The 15,867-nt window shown below is 42.3% G+C and overlaps 1 long non-coding RNA gene and 1 pseudogene across 1 annotated transcript in view; both read left to right on the forward strand.

The window, feature by feature from the left end:
• LOC122239656 overlaps nucleotides 1–15,867 on the forward strand; it is a 49,861-nt gene that overhangs the window by 30,054 nt on the left and 3,940 nt on the right. The gene's annotated exons all lie outside the window — the stretch shown is intronic.
• Nucleotides 14,632–15,619, forward strand: LOC102970866 (annotated as a pseudogene).

Here is a 15,867-nt window from a genome sequence, read left to right on the forward strand (position 1 = left end):
GTTCTTTTTAGATGCAGAGTTATTCAATTTGTCTATTTCATTTTAAGTATATTTGGTCCATTTCATCTAAATTGCCAAATTTATTACCATAAAGTTGTTCACCATATTTCATTATTATTTGTTTAGTATCTGCAGAATTTATAGTGAAGAAGCCATTCTCATTTTTGATTTTGGTCATTTATGGGGTTTTTTTTTTCTTTTCTCTTCCTGATTAGTCTGGCTCGATATTTATCAATTTTATTGACCATCTTACAGAATTAGCTTTTAATTTTACTGATTTCTCTCTGTTGTGTTTCTGCTCTCTAGTTCACTGATTTTTGTTTTAACCATTATTGTTTCATTTCTTCTGCCCTTCTTTTTCTAGTTTCTTAAGGTGAACACTGAGGTCATTGGTAGGATACCTGTGGTTTTTTTCCTAATAGAAGCATTTAAAGATAAGGGGGTGGGGGTGGGCAAAATGAGGGAAGGGCAATAGGAGATATAGATTTCCATTATGGAATAAATAAATCATGGAAATAAAAGGCACAGCACAGGGAATACAGTCAGTGGCAATGTAATAGCATTGCATGGTGACAGACTGTAGCTCCACTTGTGGTGAACAAATCCCAACATAAAAGGAAGGTGAATCAAATGTAATATACCTGAAATTAATGCAACGTTGTGTGTCAACTACCTTAAAGATAAAAAGTTATAAATTTCTCCCAAGAAATGGTTTTGTCGCATTCCTTACATGTGGATATGCTGTATTTTCATTCTTGTTCAGGTGAAAATACTTTCTAAATTTCCTTTTGGTTACTTCTCTGATTCACGGATTATTTAGAAGCACGTTATTTCATTTTCAAATAATTGGAGATTTTCCAGAAACCTTGGTAATGTAATTCTGCTGTCAGAGAATAATCCTTACATGAACTGAATCCTTTTTTGTGTTTATATAATTTATTGTCGAGCTAGCTAACATACAGTGTATACAGCGTGCTCTTGGCTTCAGAAGGAGATTCCCATCGTTCAACACTTACATACAACACCCAGTGCTCATCCTAACAAGTACCCTCCTCAGTGCCCATAACCCATTTCCCCCTGCCAGACCCCATCAATCCTTTTAAATTTATTGAGACACATTTTATGACCCAAAATTTGGTTTCTCAGGGTAAATTTTTCCTGTGTACTTGAAAAAGATGTGAGTTCTGCTATTGTTGGGTGCAGTGTCAGTTTAGGTCTAGCTGCTTGATTGGTGTTAAGCCTTTTCTACTTTTACTGATTTTTATCTCTATTGGTTATCAAGAAAGAGGTATGAAAATTTCTATGGTTACAGATTTGTCTGTGTCTCTGTGAAGTTCTATCAACATTTATTTAATAGACTTTGAAGCTCTATTATTAGATGCATAAACCCTTTTTATTGTTATATCATCTTGATGAATTAATCCCGTCATTAAAAAATGACCTCTTCGCCACTGATAATATGCTTTGCTCTGAATATTACTGATATTAATGTAGTCACTCCAGCTTTTTTTTGATTAGCATTATATACATTTTTCTATTCTTTTACTAACTTATTTATGTCTTTATAGTTAATGAGTGTTCATTATAAGGAGCATATAGTTAGTTGCATCTTGTTTTTCTGCATCAGTCTGATAATATTCACCTTTTAACTTTAATTACATTTTTATTAGGACACTTAACGTTGTCCCAGCTCATTTTTAAAAATTTATTTTTTCTCTATTTCATTTGGTAGTTTCTATTGTTATGTCTTCAAGTTTACTGATCTTTTCTTCTGAAATGACTAATTGACATTAATCCCATCCAATTTTTTTCTTTTTTCTTTCTTTTTCTTTTTTTAACCTCAGACATGATAGTTTTTATGTATAAACGTTCAATTTGGGGGATGCCTGGATGGGTCAGTTGGTTAAGTGACCAACTTGTTTTCAGCTCAGGTCATGATCTCATGGTTTGTGAGATCAAGCCCTGCATTGGGCTCTATGCTGACAGTGTGGAACCTGCTTGGGATTCTCTCTTTCCCTCTCTCTCAAAATAAATAAATAAACTTAAAAAGAAAAAGAGAAGTTCAATTTGGGTCATTTTATTCCTCCATGAGTCTCCTTTTTTTTTTTTTAACATATGGGATGTAGTTATGACTGTTGTTAATATTTTTGTTGGTTAATTCTGACATCTGTGTCAGTTTTGATTAATTATTCTTATTATTACGGGTCATGTTTTCCTGCTTCTTTCGATAGCTGTTAAGTTTTGGTTGGATGCTACAAATTGTGAACTTTACATTGAGTGTGAAATATTTTTCTCTTCCAAAAAATATCCTAAACTTACTTACTTACTTATTTATTTATTTATTTATTTATTTAATAAATATCGTAAATTTAGTTCTGAGATACAATTAAGCTACTTAGAAATAGTTTGATCCTTCAAGGTTTTGTTTTTTAAAAAAAAAAAAAATTTTTTTTAACATTTATTTATTTTTGAGACAGAGAGAGAGCATGAACAGGGGAGGGTCAGAGAAAGAGGGAGACACAGAATCTGAAATAGGCTCCAGGCTCTGAGCTATCAGTGCAGAGCCTGACGCGGGGCTCGAACCCATGGACCGCGAGATCATGACCTGAGCCGAAGTCGGACGCTTAACCGACTGAGCCACCCGGGCGCCCCAAGGTTTTGCTTTTAAGATTCTTTTGGAGGTACCGGAAGGTGCCAAGACCCTTCTGAGTAGTCAACCCATTTTCTTGCCAATTCTGACGTTTTCCACTCCTCTTTGTCGTCTTTTAGTGTGGTCCTTTCCGTGGCCTTGGGTAATCTCCTCCCACGAATGTGATGATCAGTATGTTGACGAGTACTCAGAGCAGACCCTCCGCAGATCTCCAGGATTCTTGCTCTGTGCAGAGCTCTTCCTTTGGTGCTCTGTCCTGCCAGCCCTGACTATTTCGGTCTCTACCAGACTCTGCTCTCTATGTTTAGGTGTATTTATTTATTTTGAGAGAAGGAGAGAGGCAGAGAAAGAATCCTAAGCAGTTCTGCACTATCAGCACAGAGCCCGACTGAGGGCTCAAACTCATGGAACCATGAGATCATGACCTGAACTGAAACCAAGAGTCGGACGGGTAGCTGATGGAGCCACCCAGGTGCGCCTCTGCTCTGTCTCTTCAAACCAGGAGTCACGCCGCTGGGTTCCGCTTAGGTTTCTCCTCCATGCACCACAGCTTGGAAACTCTTTGAGGACAATAAGCAAGGACTATCGTAGGGCTCGCTGTCTCTTGGGATGACTGTCCCTTATTTTATGATACACAGAAAATTGTTATTTTGTTTACTTTTTTGGCTGTTATTCTATCCTGTCTGGAAATGACGGTACAAGGGGCTCTTTTTTTTTTTTACCTATAGAATTAGGTCATCATGCTTACCTCCTCACCGAGTCCCTATGGAATAGAGTGGTCAGTGTGAAGTTTAATCATAAGGAGGTCCCTACACAGGATTATCTCAAGACCTCAACTTCTTCATTTGTCAAACCTTGGGCTTCTGATTGAGGTGACTATTTAGAGCCACAGACAGATTCCTCTACAAGAGCGAGAAAATACTTCAAGGGGTTTTTTGAGACTCAGTGTCAGGGTTATTCTGCAGATTAAGAATAGGAGAAATTTTTGTCCCTTGAAATCTCTTTAATGATGATAGTCAGTAGGACTTGAGAGTTTCTTAAATGTTACTTTAGTTTCTTTTTTCCATAGGATCCAAAAGCTCTTAACAAATATAGTAATCAGTGTATAAGCTAGAATCACAATCAAAGGGGTTCCCCCCGACCTCCACCAATTCTCACCACTGCTTCTGGGCCTTTCCCCACCTGGCCCTCCCCCCCCCCCCCCATTCTCTGTGTTTCTCTCTCTCCTCCCTCATTCTTTCTGTCTCTCAATTTCTCTTTCTCACTGTGTTGGAACACAAGACATGGACATTTTATATCCGGAATGATTACTGTATCCATAAAACACTGGCTAAGTCATTTCAACACCCACTGACTTTTAACAAAGTAATAATAAGGGCTAACCTAATTGTCACCTGTCTATCTGATGGGACTCCTGGTGCTAAGTAATGGAGTACGTAGGTCAGGGTTTCTCGTGGTTAACAGATTTCATCTGTTTAATCCTGCTGTGTAGGCCATCACTTATTAAGTGCTTAAAGGGGCTAGGGCTATGTAGGGTGCTATAGTGGGGGAAGGCCGGGGTGGGGGGAGGAAAGAGCTACCGAAGGAAAGGTGCTCCCAGGTAATATACAGTTAGTTCCAAGTGCTGTTCTCAGAAGTTTGTCTCGTATGTGACTGCTTTTAAGCTATAACAGCCAAGCGGAAAAGCTGTGAGAGACCGTATCTCTCACAAAACCTAAAATATTTGCCTCTGGCCCTTCACGGACAATGTTGGCTGACCTTGCTCTAGGCTGTATTGCAAACAAGATAGTTTTATCAGTAGCGTGTCTCAGAACCCAGTCCGGGGCTTTGTACATAGAAGTTACCCAATAAGTACTTAACAGATGATGAATAACGACTTCTGTTCTCAGAAGTCCTGCTTTGGACTCAGAAGTGATGCAGGGGCCCATTATAATTGGTTAGAATTACTACAAAAAAGGTGCTTTTGTGTGTTTGTTGTATATGTTCAACTGACCTAGCATTCTTGGATTTAACACTAAGAATGTTTTGCATTTTTGGCCTAGACCCACTGGTAGCCATTTTCCTGGAGACAATGGGTGAGGCTGCCCCAAATGGGGCCAGGAAACACAGCTTCTGTCTGGCTCTCCATAGCTACCTTTTTCAACACTTTCTTTAAAGAGGAGTGGAGTCAGATTACGTGGGTTTGTTGTACTCTAAATTTGGGCAGGACAGGAACCTCTAAGCTTCCGTTTCTTCATCTGAAACATGAGAACACTCTTTCACAGAGGGTTAGTGGGGGAATTGGAGATGCTGTGTGCAAAGCGTTTACTACAGTGCCTGGCCTACAGTAATAATGATGACATAATAATGACATCATTATTCATCATCTATTAAGTACTTATTGGGTAACTTCTACGTACAAAGCCCCGGACTGGGTTCTGAGACACGCTACTGAAAAAACTATCTTGTTTGCAATACAGCCTAGAGCAAGGTCAGCAAACATTGTCCGTGAAGGTCCAGAGGCAAATATTTTAGGTTTTGTGAGAGATACGGTCTCTCTCACAGCTTTTGCACTTGGCTGTTCTAGCTCAAAAGCAGTCCCATACGAGACAAACGAAAGGATCCGGATGTGGTCCAAAAGCTCCAGGAGGCCATTAAAATATAATATGATAAGTGCTATGATAATGTGGGGAATATTCTAGCCCCTCGCTACTCAAAGTACGGTCCTCAGACCAGCAGCCCTGACAACACCACGGAGCTTGTTAGAAATGCAGAACCTCATACTCTGCCCCAGAACTGTTGAATCAGAGTCTGTATTTAATAACAGAAGGTCTGGTAGGAGACCCTTCATGGAAGGAAGAACATGCGATCTGAAAGCTGAAAGACAAGTAGATTGTTTCCAGGTGACGTATGGGCCTGGGGACATCTTTCAGGCAGAAAGAACGGCAAGTAGAAAGGCCTGGAGGCAGGAGAGCGCATGCTTGAAGAACTGAAGGTGTTGGGGCTTTGTTAAGATGTTAACTCAGATGGGGCGCCTGGGTGGCGCAGTCGGTTAAGCGTCCGACTTCAGCCAGGTCACGATCTCGCGGTCCGTGAGTTCGAGCCCCGCGTCAGGCTCTGGGCTGATGGCTCGGAGCCTGGAGCCTGTTTCCGATTCTGTGTCTCCCCCTCTCTCTGCCCCTCCCCCGTTCATGCTCTGTCTCTCTCTGTCCCAAAAATAAATAAAAAACGTTGAAAAAAAAATTAAAAAAAAAAAAAAAGATGTTAACTCAGGGTAGAAGAGATTTAAGGAACATTAACAGTCAAATGCAGTGGCTTGATTTTGTTTAGATCCTGTTTTGAAGAAACCGATTATCAAAAGACATTTTTGGGGGTGCCTGGATGGCTCAGTCTGTTGAGCGCCTGACTCGGCTTCAGCTCAGGTCATGATCTCGCGGCTTTGTGGGTTCGAACCCCGCATCTGCGCATCTCCCCCCCCCCCCCCCATTGTGCTGTCTCTGTCTCTCTCAAAAGAAAGAAAGAAATTTTAAAACATTGTTTCAAAAAAGAAATTTTTGAGACAATTGAAAATCCGAATACAGAGTAGGTGTTAATACCATTGGCTGTGATGATGGTTCTGTGTTTATATAAGGAAATGTCTGTATTGTGGCGCCTGGGTGGCTCAGTAGGTTAAGCATCCAACCTTGGCTCAGGTCATGATCTCGTGGTTCGTGGGTTTGAGCCCCACATTGGGCTCTGTGCTGACAGCTCCCATCAGTTCTGTGTCTCCCTCTCTCTCTCTGCCCCTCCCCTGCTCACATTCTGTCTGTCTGTCTCTCTCTCTCAAAAATAAATAAACATTAAAAAAATGTAAAAAAAAAAAAAAAGTCTGCACATATTAAAGATACATATGGAAAGACTTAGGGGAAAAATGACCTGATGACAGGAACTGGCTTGAAAACATATTCTCCAGAGAGGAAGCAGATAAAAAGGAACGTATGACGAAAGGAGAGCCAAAAGTAAGTAATTATTGAATCAGGGGATGGGCACATGAGGTTCATTATATGATTCTCCCCTCTTGTGTGTACTTTTGACAACACTCATAATAAAAAGTTAAAAAAGAATTTTGGAATTCATCAAATCTCTTACCTTTGCTTTTATGTGAAGTTCAGTTCACGATTAAACTATCCTGAGAGTGATGCACAAGGCACTATTTTCCTCCTTTGAAGACAATTCAGAAGCCCTTGACTGAAGGTCACGTTGAGCCCAATGGATCTGTGTGCATTTTCTTTTGCTAGAAAAAGCAGAGAAACACGGCTCTGCGGAGGTTCTACTCCATTTCTTTAAGCGGATGCATTTGGGCCCAGGGGTGGGGCCGCTGCCCAGAGGCAGCACAGACCAGTGCCCGGAGGACACCGCCCCCCCCCCCCCCCCACAGCCAGGCCTGGCCTGCGGCTTGGTGGGCAGTGTTGTGCAAGGGCCATGAGAAGAATGTGCATTTTGTGCATTTTGAAATCATGCATCCAGTGACTGATGATGGTGAAGATTACAGATTTTTCATCCTGTGGGGACATTTACCACATCTCTGGGAGGATCAATGAAAAGGAAATGAGACCAGAGTAAAGGGGCTGGCTTTGGAGTTACCATTTTGCAGCACTGTAGACTTGAGAAAGCTACTAGGTCTCTTGAGGCTTCATTTCATCACCTGTTAATTTATTTCAGCGACTCACTGGGGTTGTTGTGAAGACTTAAGGAGATTATTTGTCTAAAACTTGGTCTCAGGGCACCTGGGTGGCTCAGCTGCTTAAGCATCCGACTCTTGGTTTCAGCTTGGGTAGTGATCCCATGGTTTTGAGAGTATGAACCCTATGTGCAGAGCCTGCTTGGGATTCTCTCCCCTTCTCTCTGCCCCTTCCTGGGTTTCTCTCTTTCTCTCTCTCTCTCAAAAGAAATAAATAAACTAAAAGAATTTTTAAAATATAAATAAAAACTTGGTCTCATTGGAAGCTATAAAACCTGATTAATAATGTTGCATTTTTTCTGAACTGGACTTCTTAGTATTCTCCCTTCTTTCTTAGCTTGGAAAGCTTATTTTTGGCTCTCAAATTTGACTGCTCTCCCTGGTACCCTGTTTTCATTTCTAATGCAAAATGTGACCTTTAGAATGTGCCTCTTGACCGATCTTCTTGCTGCCTGGAATGTTGACATGATCCTGGAGGTGCAGTAGCCATCTTGCCATCATGAGGATTGTCCTACAACCTAAGGGTGTCAGGGCAGAAAGGTAGGAGGAGGCTTAGGTCCTTAATGGCAGTGTCAGACTATACCAGGATTGGACTACCCACTGAATCTCACCTTTGAAGAACACACATTCCAGAGTTTAAAACTCTAATTGCCTCTGAGACCAGAAAGAAAATAGTACGGGTAAGAAAGTGTTGCAAAATACTGACAAACGATGATCTGAAGACTGGACATATGGGCTTACTAGATTCTTCTACTTCTATGTGCGTATGTGTGCGTGCGCATGTGCCCACGTGTGTGAAAATTTTCGTAATAAAAAATTCCCCATGTTGATTGTAATGTGATGCTCCAGCTCATAATTAAGTCCTTTCAAGAGCAGAGCACAAAAGTCTCCTGATGGCAGAGTTTCATCGGCCTCCTCAAACATGCAGGCCTGCCAACGGGGTCCTGCCAAGCTGCTGCCCCCTGCTGGCCCCTGCCACGTTGCATGTGCCAGAGTTCAAACTTTCCAACCACAGTGGAGGGTCTTGGTTGCAACTCTATCTACTGAAGTTTCAGGCAGAGATCTGGCTCTTGATTTCAGCTATGTAATGAATAAATGTACCTTCTGTTTTAGAAATTTTAATGTCTGCTGTTTACAAAGCACCACGGACCCTCGAAGATGGCATGTGTGGAAATATAGAGATGTAAAACCCTGTCATGTTGTGCGGATGAGGATTCATAAAGCTCCCCCTGGAACCGATGCCCTCCTTTTTATTCTCATTCCCCTAATTTTTCCAGCGCTCTACTTGTGGACATGTTCTGGGATGTATTTCTGAAAGCCCATCCTTTCTATTTTTATTTGATTTCAGGTGTCATGGCTGTGACGCTTGTGACATATTTGACATGGACCAGGGAGAGGGAAGGGACCGGGCGTGCAGCTCAATTCACCAGGGAGGGTATGGAGTCATTTCTGTGACCCCCAGATCTAAATAGAAGATTCCAGAAAACGGAATAGAATGAAACACTTCCCAACTCATGTGATTACTTAATTACTCTGAAACAAAACCAGAAAAGAGATTACAAGAAAAGAAAACCACAGGCCAATATCCTTCATGAACATCGGTACCAAAATTCCCAAAGATACGTTAGCAGATTGAATCTAGCACATTCTGTGTATCTGTCCATCCACCCATTCATCCATCCATCCACCTACCTGTGTATCTACTTCGCTATGACCAAGTGGGTTTTATCCTGGGAATGCAAGAAGGCTAGCTCAATTTTTAAATAGCAATCAATGAAATAGCAAAAATATATTTGTAAATAGCCATCAATAGTAATAATCTAAAGAGGAAAAACCACTTGATCATACTAATTGCTGCAGAAAAAAAAACACTTTCGACACAATTCAACATTTAACCATGATAAAAAAACTTTTGGTGAACAAGAAATAGAAGGTAACACTCTCGACCTCATAGAAAGCATCTACAAAAAATCTACAGCTAACATCATACTTAAAGGTGCAGAGTTTTTCTTCTTCTTCTTTGTTTTTGTTTTTAAAGTTTATTTATTTATTTTGAGAGAGAGAGAAAACAAGAGTGAGTCAGGGACAGGGAGAGAGGGAGAGAGAGAATCTCAAGCAGGCTCTGCACTGTCAGCACAGAGCCCGATGTGGGGCTCGAACTCACAAACTGTGAGATCCTGACTTGAGCAAAAATCAAGAGTTAGACGCTTCACTGGCTGAGCCACCCAGGCATTCCACAATGTTTTTCTTCTAATGTCAGGAATAAGACTGGATGTCCACTCTCCTCCCCCCCCAAACCAACATGGTACTGAGTTCTAGCTAGTGCAATAAGGCAAGGGGAAAAAAAAGGTATATATTTTGGAAAGGAAGAAATGAAAGTATCCTTATTTACAGATGACATGATTAAGAAAATCCCAAGCAATCTAAGTGAGCTCATTGATACAGCAGGTGCAAAGTCTGTTGACAATTCAGTTTTATTTTTATATACTGGTAATGAACAGTTGGAACCTAAAATTTAATACAAATACAGTAGTCCCCCCCCCCATAACAACAACAAAAAAAAAGACAGAAAAAAAGAAAGAAACACTGAGGTATAACTCTAACCAAACATGTATAGGTTCTGTGTACTAACAAACTTACAAACTCATGAAAGAAATCAAAGACTTAAAAAAAAGACAGATATACATCTTGTTCATGAGTTGAAAGTCTCAACATAGTAAAAATGTCAGTTCCCCCCTAAGTCGATCTACAAATTTAACATAATTGCGATACAAATATCAGAAGAACTTTTTTATAGATGTGGTCAAGCTTACTCTAAAACTTATTTGCAATGGCAAGGGAACTAGAATAACCAAACAATTTTGCAAAAGAATAAAATAAAATAATAAAATAAAATAAAATAATAAAATAATAAAATAATAAAATAATAAAATAAAATAAAATAAAATAATAAAATAAGTTTGAGGAATCCCACGATACAATTTGAAGACTTTCTATACAGTACAGAAACCAAGACAGTGTGTTATTGATGATGGAACAAACAATAGAACATTCAGCAGGATAGAGACACCAGAAATTGACCCACACAAATATGGCCAAGTGATTTTTGACAGAGGTTCAAAGGCAATTCAATGGAGACAGGGTTATCTTTTCAACAAATAGTGTTAGAACAAGTGGACACCCACGTATTAAAAAAAACGAAAAACTTAACTTCACACCAATACACAAATGAATTCAAATCGATCACAGATCTAAATGTAAAACAAAGAACTATAAAACTTTTACAGCTAAACATAGGGAAAAATCTTCATGATCGGGATTAGGCAAAGAATTCTTTTAAAAAAAACTTTTTTTTTTCATATTTATTTTTGAGAGAGAGAGAGAGACAGAGTACAAGCAGGGGAGGGGTGGAGAGAGAGGGAGACAGAATCCGAAGCAGGCTCCAGGCTTGGAGCTGTCAGCGCAGAGCCTGAGGCAGGGCTTGAACTCATGAACCTCGAGATCATGACCTGACCTGAAGTCGGCCACTTAACCAACTGAGCCACCCAGGCGCCCCATGGACTAGGTAAAGAATTCTTTAGGACAACAAAAACATGACCCACAATAGAAAATATTGGTAAATTAGACTCTGACAAAATAAAAAAACCTTGCTCTGATAAAAATGTTGTTAAGAGAATGAAAATACATAGTACACACTGGGAAAAAATATTTGTAAGTCGCATATCAGAGGTCTTGTATGCAGAGTTTATAAAAAGCTTTCAAAACATAACAAGAAGGGCAGGATTGATCTAACCATCTCAGTCCCGCGCGTATTTACCCTAGAACAATAAAAACTTTGGTTCGTGCAACTCTATTGAAAATCTACCCAAACTGGACACAACCCAAATATCCATCAAAAGGGAATAAAAAACAAACTGGCTCATCTGTACAATGAAATTTGCACACCAATAGAAAGGACTGAACTGCTGATACACGCAACAACTGGATATTCTTCAAGGCATTATTCTAAAAGGTTATACACAGTATTATTCCATTTATGTGACGTTCTTGAGAAGACTAAAGTATAATCTATTTTTAAATATTTTTTTTAACGTTTATTTATTTTTGAGACAGAGAGAGACAGAGCACGAATGGGGGAGGGTCAAAGAGAGAGGGAGACACAGAATCTGAAACAGGCTCCAGTCTCTGAGCTGTCAGCAGAGCCTGATGCAGGGCTTGAACTCATGGACCGTGAGATCATGACCAGAGTCAAAGTCGGATGCTTAACCAACTGAGCCACCCAGGGGCCCCAAGAAGACTAAAGTATAAAAAAAGAGAATAGATTAGGGGTGATGGGAAGGTGTGATTACAGAGATAATGGGGGACACCTTTTTGGGTAAGAGACTATTCCATATCCTGACTGTGTGGTAGTTAACATTAATCAATACGTGTGTTAAAATCCACAGACCTTTGCCTCACGTGTTAACTTAAAAAATAAAATAACATTTGGGTCTTTAATAATAGACATTTACTTTTCTGAAATAATTTCTGAAAACTCTAAGAATCAGGGGTTTGAATTTTTTGGCCCCACGAGATCATTTTAGCTCTGATCTTTACGGAGCAGTTATTTTGGAAAGGACTAAGGAGAGATTCATCTGTATTTAATTTAATTGCTACCAATGCTGGAATCTTGGGTCAAAACTCAATCTTGAATACTAAAGATCGAATACTCAATCTTTAATTACAGAATACTAGAGAATTTTAGTATATGTGCTGCCGAAGCGAGCACTAGAGAATTTTAAAAGTAGGTGTTCGATTCATCCCCAAAACAGTCATTTCTTTATTTTAATTTTTTTTTAATTTATTATTATTTTTTTTTAATGTTTATTTATTTTTCAGACAGAGAGAGACACAGCATGAACGGGGGAGGGGCAGAGAGAGAGGGAAACACAGAATCGGAAGCAGGCTCCAGGCTCTGAGCCATCAGCCCAGAGCCCGACGTGGGGCTCGAACCCGCGGACCGCGAGATCGTGACCTGAGCCAAAGTCGGAGGCTTAACCGACTGAGCCACCCAGGCGCCCCAACAGTCATTTCTTTAATGTGTAGGGCAAGATAAGGGGGGGCAGAGTAAGGGCCATTCTAACCTAATTAGAACAGATTTGCATTCCAGCCAGGAACTGTTTTGACCACAGTGGCTTAAACAGAATAGGAACCCAACCCTCTACTTTTCTTCTCTTCTATCCTTGGCATATGGCCTACACTTCACTGGCGTAGTTGATGATCTCCAACCATTATGTTTAACTTTCCAAGGGAATGAGGAAGACATGTTTACATTTCCAAGGGAATGGGGAGGATTTGCAAAAGGGTGCACCTTCCAGCTGAGTCAAGTCCTTTTAAGAAGTTTTCTTTGAGGTTCCTTATATACTTCCTCTCACTGGCCAGACCTTAGTCACACGGCTATACCAATCTGCGAGGGAGGTTGGGAGACATAGTCTTTTAGCTGGGCCCATTGCAGCCCAGGATAAAATCAGAGTTTTGTTATTTAGGGAAGCAGGGAAAAGATATACTAGGAATTCACTCACGTGGTTAAGGAGGCCAAGAAGTCCTATGACCTGCCATCTGGAAGCTGGAGAGCAAGGAAAGGTGGTAGCATAGTTCAGTCCAGGTCTGAAAGCCTGAAAACCAGGAATGCTGTTGTCCGAGGGCAGAAGATGGACGTCCTGGCCCAGGCAGAGACCAAATTCACCCCTCCTCCACTGTTTCGTTCTATTCAGGCCCTCAACTGATTTGATGATGCCCACCTGCATCAGTGAGGCGAGCTTCTTTATTCAACCCACCAATTCAAATGCGAATCTCTTCCACCAACACCCTCCCGGACACACACAGAAAGGTTTTACCAGTTATCTGTCACCTCCTAGCCAGTCAGGTTGACATGGAAAATTAACCATCACGACCTGCATTTATTTGGCGTTTGAGGACAGCAGTGGAAGGCACTGAGAGGCCACAGAGCTCGGAGCGAATCTGGGGAACTCTAAAGTGATCAAATGTGGCGGCCATGAGGATAACAATCATGAAATGTACAGACTTTTCTCTAAATGGAACCCCCTAGACGCGGCAGCAGTCATTGTCAATTTCTGGCCCCTGTGCCCTCACTTTTCCACTCACCTGTGCCCCCCCTCAAGATTTCTTATAGGTAGCACTTGCATTTCTATGCCTGAGGATCTTCTCTTGCTGCTGGAGCTCACTTTGCTACTTGCATGGCAGGCCAGAAGTACAAGGGAGTTAATTCTCCCCAGGAACCGCGCTCAACCAACGGCGTGTGTGAATTGGTGTCTAAATGCCCTCTTCTGTGGGGTCACTCTGAGGCACGTCCTTCACACTCGCTGCCGAGTTTTCTCAGCAGCAGTGAGCAACAAACATCCATGTGGTAGTTGCCTTAATAACGTACTCTTAGCTCCTACCGGTGTTCCCTTCGCCTCCCCCCTGCCCAAGAACGGCTTGTCCTAGAATCCTTGTCTTAGGGTCTGCTTCTGAGGGAACCCAAACGAAGACAGGTCCCAACTGAGAGCACTGTGAGAAACAGCACATATAAGCAGACAGAAGAGCCATCAATAATTTCGTCCACTTTTCTTTTTTGAGGAGCGCTGCTGAGCCTCAAGGGCAAAAGCATGATTAAAAATAAGCAGTCATGGGGCGCCTGGGTGGCTCAGTCGGTTGAGCGTCCGACTTCGGCTCAGGTCACGATCTCGCGGTCCGCGAGTTCGAGCCCCGCGTCGGGCTCTGGGCTGATGGCTCAGAGCCTGGAGCCTGCTTCCGATTCTGTGTCTCCCTCTCTCTCTGCCCCTCCCCCGTTCATGTCTGTCTCTCTCTGTCTCAAAAATAAATAAACGTTAAAAAAAAAAAAAAAAAAAGCAGTCATACTTGTTGGTACCCTCAACAGATGGGGACCATTCAGTTAGTTTAGGACAAACGGCTCTACACGCTTCAGGTGTGGGCCCAGTGGATCAGTGTTTACAGAATTATAGATGAAGTGGTTTTAATTCCTAAATCCTTGTTCTTGACTGGAAATAGTAATCCATTGCCACTGCTGTTGCCCAGGTGTAGACCCTTCTTATTTCTTGGTGGGACTATTACAGCAGTTACTTAACCTAGCCTCTCTGGCTCAGCCTCACTTCTCCTTAACGCATCCACACTGGTGTTGCCAGAGAGATCATTACATAAAAATGTAAACCAAGCTCTCTGCTCCTGGCTCTTGGACAGACAGATGCTTCTGGTATAGTGCCAGCAGCGTCCCTGAGACATGATGGTGAAGGCCGGAGTCAACGGATTTGGCTGTTGGGTGCCTGGTCACCAGGGCTGCTTTAACTCTGGCAAAGTGGTTATTGTTGCCATCAATGACCCCTTCACTGACCTCAACCACATGGTTTACATGTTCCAGTACGATTCCACTCATGGCAAATGCCATGGCACAGTCAAGGCTGAGAACGGGAAACTTGTCATCGGTGGAAAGCCCACTCCGTCTTCCAGAAGCGAGATCTCACCAACATCAAATGGGGTGACGCTGGTGCTGAGTATGTTCTGGAGTCCACTGAGGTCTTCACCACCATGGACAAGGCTGGGGTTCATGTGAAGGGTGGGGCCAAGAGGATCATCACCTCTGCCCCTTCTGCCGATGCTCCCATGTTTGTGATGGGTGCGAATCCTGAGAAGTATGACAACCCCCTCAAAATTGTCAGCAATGCCTCCTGCATCACCAACTGCTCGGCCCCTCTGGCCAAGGTCACCCATGACAACTTTGGCATCATGGAGGGACTGATGATCACAGTCCATAGCATCCCTGCCACCCGGAAGACCATGGACGGCCCCTCTGGGAATCTGTGGAATGACGGCCGAGGGGCTGCACAGAACATCATCCCTGCTTCTACTGGTGCTACCAAGACTGTAGGCAAGGTTGTCCCTGAGCTGAATGGAAAGCTCACAGGCATGGCCTTCCATGTCCCTACTCTCAACATGTCCATTGTGGATTTGACCTGCCGCCTGGAGAAAGCTTCCAAATAGGTGGGGAAGCAGGCATTGAAGGGCCCCCTCAAGGGCATCCTGGGCTACACGGAGGACCAGCTTGCCTCCTGCCACTTTAACATTGACACGCACTCTTCTACCATACCATCGATGCTGGGGCTGGCATTGCTCTCAATGACCGCTTTGTCAAGTTCATTTCCTGGTATGGCAGTGAAGTTGGCCATAGCAACCAGGTAGTGGACCTTATGGCTCACATGACCTCCAAGGACTAAGAGCCCCTGGACCACCAGCCCCAGGAAGAGGAAGAGGAAGAGGAAGAGGAAGGCCCTTGGCTGCCTGGGATCCCTTGCTTCAACTCATCCCCCAACACACTGAGACTCTCCCAACCTCCACAGTTTCCATCCCAGACCCCCTGAAGAAGTGGAGAGGCTTGGGGAGCCCTACCTTTTCAGGTGCCATCAATAAAGTATATTGTACCCAGCCAAAAAAATGCAAACCAAGTTATGCTTCAAATCTTTAA

The sequence above is a fragment of the Panthera tigris genome, chromosome B3 (genome assembly GCF_018350195.1).
Source record: "Panthera tigris isolate Pti1 chromosome B3, P.tigris_Pti1_mat1.1, whole genome shotgun sequence".
NCBI lineage: Eukaryota > Metazoa > Chordata > Mammalia > Carnivora > Felidae > Panthera > Panthera tigris.